This window comes from Schistocerca gregaria, chromosome X, assembly GCF_023897955.1.
Source record: "Schistocerca gregaria isolate iqSchGreg1 chromosome X, iqSchGreg1.2, whole genome shotgun sequence".
NCBI lineage: Eukaryota > Metazoa > Arthropoda > Insecta > Orthoptera > Acrididae > Schistocerca > Schistocerca gregaria.
The window spans coordinates 797,436,371-797,452,234 of NC_064931.1; positions in this window are offsets into that span (position 1 = coordinate 797,436,371).

Sequence of the window (15,864 nt, forward strand, 5' to 3'; positions counted from 1 at the left end):
AGACCTCACGCCCCACGTGTTGAGCAATTCGGCGGTACGTCCACCCGGCCTCCTGCATGCCCACTATACGCCCTCGCTCAAAGTCCGTCAACTGCACATACGGTTCACGTCCACGCTGTCGCGGCATGCTACCAGTGTTAAAGACTGCGATGGAGCTCCGTATGCCACGGCAAACTGGCTGACACTGACGGCGGCGGTGCACAAATGCTGCGCAGCTAGCGCCATTCGACGGTCAACACCGCGGTTCCTGGTGTGTCCGCTGTGCCGTGTGTGTGATCATTGCTTGTACAGCCCTCTCGCAGTGTCCGGAGCAAGTATGATGGGTCTGACACACCGGTGTCAATGTGTTCTTTATTCCATTTCCAGGAGTGTATTTAAATGAGAGCGAAATGCTCGGTAACTCACAGGATGTTGAGCGAGGAAAACAGTATGACGCAGATGGTCTCCCAATAGAATTTTATTCATGTGTGTGAGGCATGGTTGGCAATGAGACGACCTAAATAATAGTGATCTGTTAACAGGTAAGTCTTCCCTCCCACGTTTACTGGACGGATGGCGCTAATTGTCCCAAAAATATCGAAAAGAGATAGGTTACCACCATTTATACGAATAACACTTTTTAATGACCATTCTAAAATATTCACGCTCATAATGAAAGTCAGACAGATAACAGGACCGTATCATACGATCAGTGCTTGATACCTTGTGTGAATTTAGAGATGTTACTAATTTAACATGGGTATGTAAGGACCAACTAGCATTAGTATTGTTGGATTTTAACAAATCGTTTCGCAGAATCAGTTTCGCCATTGTGATGAGAACTGTGTGATAACTTACTCTGATGAGAAGTTGTTACAAACTTTTCAAAGATGCATAAGTGTAACGTTTTCAAGGATAAAGATTAATGCTTAAGTACATGATCTCGTGCAAATAAATCAGCCAGTCCGGCACAAATGTCCTCTTTCAATGACATTGTATGTCTTTCCAATGGAAACGCTACTTTGGAATCTACATTTGGTACTAAAGGGACAACAACCACTTAATGTCATAGCTGTACGTCATACTGATGTAGACGAAGAATCCTTCGTTATAAATACTGATGATAAGATGGACGAACTTAGAAACATTCTGCCAAACTGTGTAAGCTCTTCCGGTGCAAAGATTAATCTTAAAAAATGTAAAATACCGCATCTGGGATCATATGGTATCAAAGCAGACACGACCTGGCTCGACCTGCGGCAGGGAGTTTTTAACTTGGAAAGTACGAGGGGCGTTCAGTAAGTAACGCAACACATGTTTTTTTTCTAGAATCACGTTGGCTTTATTCAGGATTCCAATACTCCATATTATTCCCCACTCTTTTAGCTAAAACCACTATTTTCCAACATAAATTGCGTTCAATGCGGTGGCCTTGCTTGACCTGATTTTTTTTTTTTTTTTGTGGAGAGGGGGGGGGGGGGCGACTGTATTCCCCATGGAACCATTCTACTGGTCGATGCTCGAGCCAATGTTTTGTTGCATCAATAACCTCCCGCTCATCCTCATGGATTCCGGAAACAGCGATCGTATGAGACCCAACTCGCTTTATTTGTTCACGAGACCCAGAAAATATTAGATACAGGCTCCCAGGTAGATACTATTTTCCTTGACTTCCGTAAGGCGTTCGATACAGTTCCTCACTGTCGCCTGATAAACAAAGTAAGAGCCTACGGAATATCAGATCAGCTGTGTGGCTGGATTGAAGAGTTTTTAGCAAACAGAACACAGCATGTTGTTGTCCATGGAGAGGCGTCTAGAGACGTTAAGGTAACATTTGGAGTGCCACAGGGGAGTGTTATGGGTCCATTGCTTTTCACAAAATATATAAATGACCCAGTAGATAGTGTCGGAAGTTCCATGCGGCTTTTCGCGGAGGATGCTGTAGTATACAGAGAAGTTGCAGCATTAGAAAATTGTAGGGAAATGCAGGAAGATCTGCAGTGGATAGGCACTTGGTGCAGGGAGTAGCAACTGACCCTTAACATAGACAAATGTAATGTATTGCGAATACATAGAAAGAAGGATCTTTTATTGTATGATTATATGATAGCGGAACAAACACTGGTAGCAGTTACTTTTGTAAAATATCTGGGAGTATGCGTGCGGAACGATTTGAAGTGGATTGATCATATAAAATTAATTGTTGGTAAGGCGGGTACCAGGTTGAGATTCATTGGGAGAGTTCTTAGAAAATGTAGTCCATCAACAAAGGAGGTGGCTTACAAAACACTCGTTCGACCTATACTTGAGTATTGCTCATCAGTGTGGGATCCGTACCAGATCGGGTTGACGGAGGAGATAGAGAAGATCCAAAGAAGAGCGGCGCGTTTTGCCACAGGGTTATTTGGTAAGAGTGATAGCGTTACGGAGATGTTTAGCAAACTCAAGTGGCAGACTCTGCAAGAGAGGCGCTCTGAATCGCGGTGTAGCTTGCTCGTCAGGTTTCGAGAGGGTGCGTTTCTGGATGAGTTACCGAATATATTGCTTCCCTTACTTATACCTACCGAGGAGATCACGAATGTAAAATTAGAGAGATTCGAGCGCACACGGAGGCTTTCAGACAGTCGCTCTTCCCGCGAACCATACCCGACTGGGACAGAAAAGGGAGGTAATGACAGTAGCACGGAAAGTGCCTTCCGCCACACACCGTTGGGTGGCTTGCGGAGTATAAATGTAGATGTAGATACTGCTTCCCGCATTTTGCATCCTTCATTGGGCCTAACGGATGGAACTCGGAGGGTGCGAGATCCAGACTGTGGAATGGATGAGGAAGAACAGTCCAATCAAATTTTGTGAGCTCCTCTCGGATGTGCAGAGTCGTGTGAGAGCTTCTGTTGTCATGGACAAGGGGAAGTTCGTTTGCACTTTTGTGCAGACGAAAAAGCTCAAGTTGTTTCTTCAATTTCCTTTTAAAAGTTGATCGTTGCACAATGAGGGAGAACGTCAAACAGAGTAAACCCTTCAAAGTCCAAGACGACCGTCGCCATGACTTTACCGACGAAGGGTACAGCTTTGAACATTCCCTTGGGAGGATAGGTGATGTGGCGCCACTCCCTGGATTGCCATTTTATTTTCAGTTTGAGGTGATGAATCCATTTTTCATAGCTGTGACGATGTTCGACAAAAATTGTTACGACCAGCCTAGCAACAAGCAAGCAATTTCGCACAGATGACCTTTCGTTCCACTTTATGGTCGTGCGTTAGGCGGCGGGGAACCCAGCGGGACACATCTTTGAGAACCCCGACCGGAGGATGGGTGTGTTAGCACCACCAACAGAGACGTCCAGTAGATCAGTGAGATTTCTGATTGTGATCCGTTGACCACCTCTAATGAGAATCTCCGCACGTTCCAAGGTTGCTGGAGTCATAGCAGTGTGTGGCCCGTCGGCACACTAAGGACGAGACAGGTATGTGACTCCTTTTGTGATGATGACAGACGCCTCACCAATGTCACACCGTGCTTTTGCTCATTGTAAGGCCTCCGTAGACATTCTGCAAGTGCCTATGAGTATCTGTGATGTACCTGCTTTCCACCGCCGGCCGTGGTGGCCGTGCGGTTCTGGCGCTGCTGTCCGGAACCGGGAGGCTGCTACGGTCGCAGGTTCGAATCCTGCCTCGGGCATGGGTCTGTGTGATGTCCTTAGGTTAGTTACGTTTAAGTAGTTCTAAGTTCTAGGGGACTTATGACCTAAGATGTTGAGTCCCATAGTGCTCAGAGCCATTTGAACCATGATAGCTCTTTGCTTGGAACGCACCTCTGTTACAAACGCCATTTTGAGGGATACGTATAGCGCTATCACCAATCAGAACTTCATGGAACTACAGGGAATGAAGCGGGAATTTTCCACAACGTCCCACAGCAAATTCCACTTTTTTTCAAAGGAAATTGGCTCAGAAAAGAAATTTGTTACATTACTTATTGAACGTCCCTCGCCAAATTCACGTGGAATGGTTACAACTAACCTGTTAAGCAAGCTACACGCCATCCGAGGCATGCTATCTGACATAGTGCACACCGAGCGTGATGGCGCAGTGGTTAGCACAATGCACTCGCATTGGGGAAGACGACGGTTCAGAGCCTTGTCCGGCCATCCCAATGTCGGTTTTCCGTGTTTTCCCTAAATCACTTCAGGTAAATGCCAGGATAATTCCTGCGAAATGGTACGGCTTACTTCTTTCCCCATCCTTCCCTTATCCTATGGGAACCATGACCTTGCTGTTTGGTCCCCTCCCCAGAATCAACTAACCAACCATAGCGTACAAATTGTTGGCGGTCATGTACTGGTACGTGTGGAACGGGAACATTGTCAAAGTTTCCTTCTAAACGCCAAAGCTCGAGACGCTTGGACATCAGGCACGACCAGTCACCCAGTTACGCCATGTTCCTAAATTTGCACTCAAAAAAAATGTCAGCAAACAAGCCGGGGACATCGCAACGCCTGCTTGTAAGACTCAGAGTTGCGGACAACGGCGCGCTTTGCAAAGTCGGTCATATACGTAAACGCGCAGTTAGCCTACGTAGGCAAACATTTTATAGAATTTACTTATACTCATCTCGATGCGACGCAAATCCATACCAAGAAGATCTATGACACACTAACCGCATGAAGTATCCAAGAAAAAAGTAGAAAAATATCTGGAACGATGTGTAACTACTGGATTAAGCGACGATTGGGACGTCGTCGTAAATGAGATCATCGCTACTGCGGAAAGACTCCATAAAATAAAGCTGCTAGCCACCGCTGATTGTCATTTTTGCTGGCTGGCTTAATCTGTAGAGTACTTACGTTTTTGTCGGACATTAAATAAGAACCTGGAATTGGCCCATGAAGAAACTAGCCTCGTGAACACTCCCGCTGCTAGAACTATGGCGCCATTTATCAAGTGTGCAACGTTTATCCAACTGCTACTCTTAGCTAATGGAACCTTTTGTGCACTTCGTCATGTCCACAAGTCAACCAACTCTATGGGAATTTGTATTCTATGCAACTGGACAGCATATCATGCTAAACGGGCACTCCCTGACGAAGAAAAACGAGTCCTCTAAAGGGCATAACATCGCTGAACTCAGCAATAATATGTCAGTGGAAAGAAGATTTTGAATTTATACTGGAAGATAAGTCTGCAATTTGTTTTAAAGATGCAAAAAACTAACATGATGAGAAAGGTATAAAAATATTGTCGTAGCTACGAGACTTTTACTGTGCTTGCAAGTTGATATCTTTTATTTATAAGTTTAATTAAATTGTAGGATATATATTACGTCCACGACTCAGGAAGACAACGGAAACTGCTTTATGCCTGCGGTAGACGAAACGTTGTGTAGTTCACGAGCTTAGCTTTATTTCGTCTTTCATTAATTAAGCATCTACCCTCTTCACTCAAAAAGGTTTATTGCAACTCAGTCTGACGGTTTTGTCGGTGAAGAAGATTTCTTACTGTCGTAGGAAACTTTTCGATATTTTGTTAAGAGAATTTTTTTTATTTTAAATTTCTAGATTGTGGTATTTGACCTTTTGTTTTACGGTTCGAGAGAACAAAATGGTTCAAATGGCTCTGAGCACTATGGGACTTAACTTCTGAGGTCATCAGTCCCCTAGAACTTAGAACTACTTAAACCTAACTAACCTAAGGACATCACTCACATCCATGCCCGAGGCAGGATTCGAACCTGCGACGGTAGCGGTCGCGCGGTTCCAGACTGTAGCGCCTAGAACCGCTCGCCTACCCCGGCCGGCTTCGAGAGAACATTAACGGCATTGCCCAAAAGGCAGAATATTGGAGAGCAGGGAGCGGAAGGTCAGTTGAAAAATATTAAAATAAAAAAATAAAACAGAAAGACTCGCACCAGACGGCCGAGTAGCTCGAGACAGGGTCTTCTGACCACTAATTCAATACGATCCTTTCATTCTTCCAGTGACGGACGCTAAAGAGAGACGTTGGGCATCACGATGAGGTTTCTGCTCAAATTACGAGAACGTGTATTAGAAAAATCGTCGGGCAACGTTTTACTTTATAGCATGTACGTCTGGTGAAGTTATCACGAGAAATTAGAGCTCGTACGGTATCTTACTGTTTCTGAGAATGGAAGAAATGACAAGTACCCTCCATTACAGATCGTAACTTGGCGTGCAGAGCGCATATGTACATGTGGAATGTATAAAGTAAGATGCAGTCGACTCGCACACGACACAAAATGCACTTTGAGAACACAGTTCATGAGTCACATAAGATACATGAGGTTGCGAGTGCATTTGTCCTCTGCAGCCGTTACGCTCATTGTAGTACCGAGGGTTTTCAGCCGCCTGAGTTTGTAGTAAACAGAAAGCGTGCCCTCGCTGGTACTTAGTATGCTGAGCTAAGGAACGCAAAAGGGAGGCTAAGTCGGCAAACAGGGCGCGCGCGGTGCCATATGACCTCATTATTATTCCGGAGTCGTATTTTGCAGGCCGCGCCGCAGCTGTTGCCCGCGCGGAAAGCATTACGAGGGTAATATTTCCCACTCCGCATTTCGCCGTCGGTTCCATTTCGCTCACGCTAGACTCATTCCAGCGCGCTAATGCTGTCCCCGTAAATTGCGGCGCGGGAAACAAAATTTCGATTTGCCGGTGAGCGCTGGCAGATGGACAGGTGCGGGCGGACGTTTTTAGCGGGCCGGTTAGCGGCACATTAGGCCGTGGAAGTGCGAGCGAGTGGCTCGCGTTGCTTCGGGGCTTTTATGTCTGCACAGCACGGCCGGAATTTCATTGTGCGTCATTGGAACAAGATATGCGCACATCCCGCCATTAGTGTTAATTCGCAGAAATCCCGCACGGCACGAGGCAACTATTCAGAGTGTCATTGTAGTGGATAATTACCCAAGTTTTAATTATCATTTATAAGAAATCAAGCTGTGATCATGCAACTTGGTGATGGTGTTGATAGCTTACATATTCACCCTTCAATGCAGAACGGACATAATCTGTTAGCACCACGCCGGCCGGTGTTGCCGAGCGATTCTAGGCGCTTCAGTCTGGAACCGCGCGGCCGGTACGGTCGCAGGTTCGAATCCTGCCTCGGGCATGGATGCATGTGATGTCCTTAGGTTAGTTAGTTCAAGTAGTTCTACGTTCTAGGGGACTGATGACCTTAGATGTCAAGTCGTATAGTGCTCAGAGCCATTTGAACCATTTGTTAGCACCAAACCTCGGCACCCCCAAAATATGCACTGCGTCACCTCCGCTGATACAGTTGAGGCTCTCAATTCTATCGGTGACAAACCCACACATTTCACTGCTTGCTCTTTTCCTTTGTCTAGGGATCATAGTGAGGCATCCAGAACTTGTCCACAGTGATTAAATGGATGCAGAAGTTGTGGTATCGTCCAGAGGTCGTGGAGCCACAACAATGTCGGTAACACACATCGATACCACAGATGTTAGCAAGGTCTGCTTGCAAGCCACAACGACGAATGGGACGCACTCCTGAACACTACAACTGTCATCATCAGTGCCCTCGCACAGGGTCAATATACAGACGAGAACTGAAGTGCTCTGCCCCAGGAGCCCTATTCTGTATTGTTCATACCGATCGGTACAGAAGGTTAGCCTCGGTAGTGTTTTTTCCAAAGTACCTATTCGGTAAGTTTCTGAGACCTGATACCGATCGGTCCTACTGCCGATTTTTCGACAACTCTAACGAGAAGTTTTGAATTTCGGAATGGCTCTCTCTTTCGGTTCGGTGTGGTTTATTTACACCTACAATTTGTTATTTTAAACATATTGAGCGGTTTTAGCTTCGGATTTAGTGATTGTGTTACTGAAGAATCACCATGATGTGTCTGGGTGGAAAGTGAGTTCATAATAGCCTATTTTCCTTTCTCAGAAATACGGTTTGTAATGTTATGAATGATTATAACATAAGGAACAGTTTCGATCAATATCCTCACAAAATACCTGTTATTTTTACGTAATTAAGAGTTCAAAAAATCATTAAATTCCAAAAGGTCGGCTCTGCTTACGTATATCACGTGAGTGTTAGCTGAAATTAATAGTCACTTCGCTTATCCTTTTCCGCAAATGTTTTACTTATCAATTATCGATACGCATTTAAAACTTTTATGTAACAATGCAAAGGAATAGACGAAACCTTCCAAAATTTCATGCATTTACGGCTCACGCCCGCATCATTCGGCAACGAAGCCAGTCTGCATCACTTAAATGTTCAAATGTGTGTGAAATCTTATTGGACTTAACTGCTAAGGTCATCAGTCCCTAAGCTTACACACTACTTAACCTAAATTATCCTAAGGACAAACACACACACACCCATGCCCGAGGGAGGACTCGAACCTCCGCCGGAACCAGCCGCGCAGTCCATGACTGCAGCGCCTGAGACCGCTCGGCTAATCCCGCGCGGCAGTCTGCTTCACTCTCGAGTGGAATTTATAAAATAAAGTGCCGACAACATGCCAATTCCACTGACGGAGTTGTTAAGGCGACGAACTGCCGTGTCAGAGGGCTTAGGTTCATATACTACTTAATGCGGAAACATTGTTTTTTCCTCTTCTGGTTTGCAACACATTCTGAGACTTCGGTAATCGTCAGAGTTAAGCATTTTTCGGAAATATTCATTGTAATTTACACGTAAGAGCGCGCTTTCTCAGTAACGTGTATCTCCGATTTCGTGACTTCCGTATGTTTAAGAAATGAAAGATGAAATTACTGTGCATGAAACAACTGACAGTGACATTTATACTACTTCTTGTCAAATATAATTCACCATTTTATCCGGAATACGTAGCGATTTCCAGGAGTGGGGTCAGACAGGAATCTAAGAGCACAACGTGAATTACTGCGAATAAAACTAGCAGCAATCTTCTTTATACTCTAGCTTTCCACAAGTATTTCTCTGCAATCGAATCCTTAACAGCAGTAGATAGAGATGAATGGTTGCCGCCACAACATTTTCAAACAATAGCACCATATATGAAACATTTTGATTAATCATATGAATATTATAAACTACAACGAACTCGCCACTCGCTCTCAAAAAGGCGATTTTTTAAATCATATAGGAAAGTAGGCTACTTCGTCAATTTGATCTCAAGGAGCGAGTTACAACCACATTCTAGGCATCTTCTTATTCTTTGACACTCTCATAAACAATTTTTTGGGTTCGTATTCCGTCTATGCAACTAATTGAAAGCAGTTTATTCACATACACGTTTCACTTCTTTTGTTTGTGAAGCATCATCACGAATAAAGGAAGCGAAACGCGTATGGCAGTAAACAACCTACCTTCCATTAGTTACATAGATGGAATGTACCTCCATGAATTTTGAAGCAACTAAGGAACGACGGAAAACAGAAAAAAATGACGATTTTTTGGGTGTTTCTACAGAAGCATTTGTACAATGTGGTACTACACTTCATTCCTAATTCATATTCCGAAACGTAAAATCCTAAACAAGATGTCAGTGTGAATGAGAATAAAATGACATAATGTGATATTTACGACAGTTTCCAGAACACACTCAATATTCTATCGTTATCGTGCAAATATGGAAACTCGTGGTCAGCGAAATTTGAACGGTATTATAAACTCTAGCAACATTTTCGGTACTGTGAAGAATGGCATGCCTGTGTCGCCTGCTTGCCGCTGCGAGTTGGTGCTGCTGCGGCGCTGCAGTGCGCATGCGCGGATCTGAGGCAGATCGCTGTGCATTGGTTGGTGCAAGGAGAACTGACAATAGCGTTTCGGTTCGCTAGGACCGTTCGCCATCGCTTTCGAAATGCTTACTGAATAATTAATGTTGGGGTGCTCTTTCGAAAACAAGACTGTTCGATGCGTTCACGTACCGAACCGATCGACAAAATGGCGGAAAGTTACAGAATAGGGCCGCAGGTCGCGACTGCAGCTGAAGCAGTGAACATCATCGAATAGGTCTAAGGAATTATTCAAGTCTCAGAAGGAAACGTACTTTTCTAAATGTTAAACATCGTACTTCAACAGAACAGTTTCGTAGTTAATGAATCAGATGTTGATTTAATAGTCAATGACAGTTGTAATTTATCAAGCACCATGTGCAAATGTTAGTATCTACTTAAGTAAACCTTTTTATCATTAATGTAATAAAGTGAACTATTATTTTATATGTTGCACACTCCTGGAAATGGAAAAAAGAACACATTGACACCGGTGTGTCAGACCCACCATACTTGCTCCGGACACTGCGAGAGGGCTGTACAAGCAATGATCACACGCACGGCACAGCGGACACACCAGGAACCGCGGTGTTGGCAGTCGAATGGCGCTAGCTGCGCAGCATTTGTGCACCGCCGCCGTCAGTCTCAGCCAGTTTGCCGTGGCATACGGAGCTCCATCGCAGTCTTTAACACTGGTAGCATGCCGCGACAGCGTGGACGTGAACCGTATGTGCAGTTGACGGACTTTGAGCGAGGGCGTATAGTGGGCATGCGGGAGGCCGGGTGGACGTACCGCCGAAATGCTCAACACGTGGGGACGTGAGGTCTCCACAGTACATCGATGTTGTCGCCAGTGGTCGGCGGAAGGTGCACGTGCCCGTCGACCTGGGACCGGACCGCAGCGACGCACGGATGCACGCCAAGACCGTAGGATCCTACGCAGTGCTGTAGGGGACAGCACCGCCACTTCCCAGCAAATTAGGGACACTGTTGCTCCTGCGGTATCGGCGAGGACCATTCGCAACCGTCTCCATGAGGCTGGGCTACGGTCCCGCACACCGTTAGGCCGTCTTCCGCTCACGCCCCAACATCGTGCAGCCCGCCTCCAGTGGTGTCGCGACAGGCGTGAATGGAGGGACGAATGGAGACGTGTCGTCTTCAGCGATGAGAGTCGCTTCTGCCTTGGTGCCAATGATGGTCGTATGCGTGTTTGGCGCCGTGCAGGTGAGCGCCACAATCAGGACTGCATACGACCAAGGCACACAGGGCCAACACCCGGCATCATAGTGTGGGGAGCAATCTCCTACACTGGCCGTACACCTCTGGTGATCGTCGAGGGGACATTGAATAGTGCACGGTACATCCAAACCGTCATCGAACACATCGTTCTACCATTCCTAGACCGGCAAGGGAACTTGCTGTTCCAACAGGACAATGCACGTCCGCATGTATCCCGTGCCACCCAACGTGCTCTAGAAGGTGTAAGTCAACTACCTTGGCCAGCAAGATCTCCGGATCTGTCCCCCATTGAGCATGTTTGGGACTGGATGAAGCGTCGTCTCACGCGGTCTGCACGTCCAGCACGAACGCTGGTCCAACTGAGGTGCCAGGTGGAAGTGGCATGGCAAGCCGTTCCACAGGACTACATCCAGCATCTCTACGATCGTCTCCATGGGAGAATAGCAGCCTGCATTGCTGCGAAAGGTGGATATACACTTTACTAGTTCCGACATTGTGCATGCTTTGTTGCCTGTGTCAATGTGCCTGTGGTTCTGTCAGTGTGATCATGTGATGTATCTGACCCCAGGAATGTGTCAATAAAGTTTCCCCTTCCTGGGACAATGAATTCACGGTGTTCTTATTTCAATTTCCAGGAGTGTAGTTCCAGCAAGCCACCTCTCATACCAACTGAAGAACCCACAGCTATGGCTGGACGACTGCAGTTTCGTCTGGTCATAGCGGCTGATCTGAGGCAGCTGCATTCCTTCCATTGGCACCACTGTTGGGCTAGCTTTTCGAACAGATGTGACCTCTTACAGAAATCAGTGGCCGGTGGCCTTCATCGTGGTCGGAATGGGTAAGGTTTGAGAATTGATCCGAGAGAGATTTTTCACTTTTTCTACTGTAACCTCGATTGAGACACGCCTGTTTTCGAGCACTAGAGCCTCCATTTAGCTTGCGATTCCCAACTATTCACAAACAGATGTCCTGTCACTTAGTTCTTCATTATACATATTTGTATAACCACACTGGAACCGCCTGTGACACGTAACCAGCGCGAGATATGTGGTGTATTGTTGTTGTACACTTCCACCAACTCAAGACATGTATTGATGCAGCGTTGCCCCACTTTAAACGCAATAAACGAACTACCGCCCAATACTCCCTCCATCAATGTGCTACACTGTTTTAGTTTGGTTCCTTTAGCAGCTTTCTGTGCTACCATGGTGGAAAGATTACATTGTATAACAGTAACGCAGGCAAGTACTTGTAAACGGAGAAACGAGCCCACTATGTAACTTTATTTTGTCGATGTTGTAATAGCAGAAAGCAAATAGATACAGAAACTTCCTATTTAGTGCCAGGTGCTGGGGTTGCGATGTAAATCGGCGTGATGGCAAATACCGGAGTGGAATACAGCCAGCCAGGCACGGCGGGAGTTTGGAAAAAGATAATAGTCCTTTTCGAAAGGGTAGTGGAATGCGACACGGCGAATTCAGCCAATAATCACGGACCAGTCTAAACCAGCTGACAGCCTGTGCGGCTAGACGCAAAGGTTCGTTCAGCCTTGCGTGCATAAATAATAACGGAGTCGCCAAATAACCAGAGTCAACGAATAACAGCCCGACGTTTAAATTACGTATAGCCTGTTTACTACAGTGTGTCGCACGAATAGTTGACACATTTTAGTAATGAATAAAAGTTGAACTTCTGGTTGTATTTCATTTTAATTTCGCACCGAAATGTTTTGATTCATGGACATGTCGGAAGAGATCGTGCTGCTGCAGTATCACAAGTCCTTTGTTTCACAGTTTGCGTTTCGGCATGTCCGAGCACGGACGCTGAACTGTTCACCAGCGTGTCAGGGCAGTTCTGCTTTATGCTGAATTCTTAAGTGCCACAGCACCGAAAAGAAGATTTAGGACAATATTTCACACGTGCTGAGCTCCATTAAGGAACGCACTTCTCCTATTAACGAGAAAATTTCAAGAAGAAGAAGGCGATTTGCTGGAAGCGAACGACCTCGGGAACTAAGAATCGCCAATCAACGAAGTCCAAACAAGTCATCTCAGGGGTAAGCAAAGGAAATGGGGATACCTCGTCGTTCTGTACAAAGATTTTTACAGAGGATTTCAAGCTCTCTCCTTACCGAATGGCTCTGTTACAGAAGCTGACTAAGTGGAGCAAACATACGCGATTGGAGTATTCATTATGGACAGAAGAAATAAATGAAATAGTCTTCAGCACATGGTTCTCAGGCGGAGATAATTTCTACCCCAATGGAAGAGTAAACAAACGAATTGTCCGATTTTGCGCTAGAGAAAAACCTCAAAGTGTGCAAGTCTCTGTAGATCCATCTTTATACATATTGTTGCGGGACCTCGGCCTTCGACATAAAATTTCGAATCAAAACACCTTGCAGCCGTCTAAATTTCCAGTTATTTTATTTGAGCAAGCAGTTTCGGCTCTATATAAAGCCATCCTCAGGCCCCCGACCGATGTGTAGGAAGATTCCCACCTTTGGTCTAGTCAGAACAGGGCCAGCATTCAGTAACTGGTATCCGTAGATTTTTGACACAGCGACTTTTGTGGCGACAATTGAAAGAGGAACTGTTCCCTTGGAGAGCACAGAATCTTATGGAAATGCGCCCCCGGACAACTCAATTAAGCAACGAGATAAATGAACGCTTCTACCGAAAAGTTGTGATCGAAAGGATCGATATGTCAAAAATCTACGGATACCGATCACTGAATGGATGGGAATCTCCCTTCAGGTCAGTCAAGGGGCCTGAAGATGGCGTTATGTAACGTTGAAACTGGTTGCTCAATAAAATAACAATTGGAAATTTAGATGGCTGATATGTGTTTTGATTCGAAATTCAGAATGTTCCTGTTGATAAAAATACGACGCATGGAGAAAAAGTGACAGTGTGGGTAGCTCTATCCAGTCATGGCGTAATCGGACCACTGTCTTTCAATGAAACTATCATTGGTGGCTGATACAAGATAATGTTGGAAAATGACTTGGTGACGCATATTACTGCCAATCCTCCAATAAATACACAGTGTTTTATGCGAGATGGCGCAACAATTTATGCGCCTAATGCTGTACTTGATTTTCTACAGGAAATATACGGCACCGTATGACGTCCTATGATTACCCGTATCGCCATCGTGGAGTTTTCTTTTTGCCTCCTTCATTTCAGGATTAAAACCAATATAACTTTTTTGTGGCGATATTTGAAAGATAAGCTGTTCCCTCTGACACCACAAAATGTTATGCAAATGCGTGCCAGGATAGCGCAGTTGTGCAATGAGAAAATTCAGACTGGTACCGCTGCAGTGGTGCCCATATTGAACATATGATGAAGTTAAATGCATTTCCATGGACCATTCTACCTGTGTGTAAAATCTGAAAATTTTAATTGCAATACAAAATGTGTCAATTATTCGTGCGGCACCGTGTATAAGAAGTAATTTTTATATTTGAGACATATAGGCAAATAGGTTCCCTCTCTTCCTCCAAGTCATCTGGGAAGATTGTATACTTTTTCAATGTTGAAGTTACTACAAATGAATTACAAGCTGAAGCAGTATGGAGAGAGGTATGGACGTGTGATTGGCTGACAGAAACGTTTGTTGTGCATGCCAGTCAAGAGGAGATAGCGCTCGAAAAAGATAGATTTTCCTGAGGACGCGAGAAGGGCTTCTTCGGAAATGAGCTGGTGGATAGATTTAAATACAGTGTTACACAAATTTGGGCAGATGATATATGGCAATTCATCAATGTTAGTCAGTATCCTCCGTTCCTGCATCACCACAGGAGGGTACATCGTTCGTTTATGAGCTACAATAAATGATCAAAAGTATCCGGACACCTGACTGAAAATGAGTTACAAGTTCGTGGCGCCCTCCAACGATAATTCTGGAATTCAGTATGGTGTTGGCCCAAACTTAGCCTCGATTACACCTTCTACTCTCGCAGGCATCCGTTCAGTCAGGTGCTGGAAGGTTTCTTGAGGAATGGCAGCCCATTCTTCACGGAGTGTGCACTGAGGAGAGGTATCAATGTCGGTCGATGAGGCCTGGCACGAAATCGGTGTTCCGAACCATCCCAAGGTGTTCTATAGGATTCAACTCAGGACTCTGTGCAGGCCAGTCCATTACAGGGAGGTTATTGTCGTGTTACCACTCCACCGCAGGCCGTGCATTATGAACAGGTGCTCGATTGTGTTGAAAAGATGCAATCGTCATCCCCGAATTGCTCTTCAACAGTGGGAAGCAAGAAGGTGCTTAAAACATCCGTGTAGTCGTGTACTGTTATAGTGTCTCGCAAAACAACACGAGGTGTAAGCCCCTTCCATGAAAACCACGACAGCATAACACCACCGCCTTCCGATTTTACTCTTGGCACTACACACGCTGGCAGATGACGTTCACCGGGCATTGGTCATACCCACGCCTGTCATCTGATTGCCACAATGTGTACCGTGATACGTCACTCCACACAACGTTTTTCCACTGTTAAATCGTCTACTGTCTACGCTCTTTACAGCAAGCGAGACACCGTTTGGCATTTACAGGCGTGATGTGTGGCTTTCGTGCAGCCGCTAGACCATGAAATTAAAGTTTTCTCACCTCCCACATAACTGTCATAGTAATTTCAGTGGATCCTGATACAGTTGGGAATTCCTGTGTGATGGTCTGGATACACGTCTGCGTATTACACATTACGACCCACCAACTGTCGGCGGTCTCTGTCAGTCAACAGACGAGGTCGGCCTGTACACACACCCTGAGCGCGTCAAGTTTGGAACGACGTGGCCAGCCCTGGTTTGGCGCTTTATGGGCAGGGCCCTTCAACCATTTAGGGACTAGGACTATGTAACAAACCAATTGGACAGAATTTAGCACAATA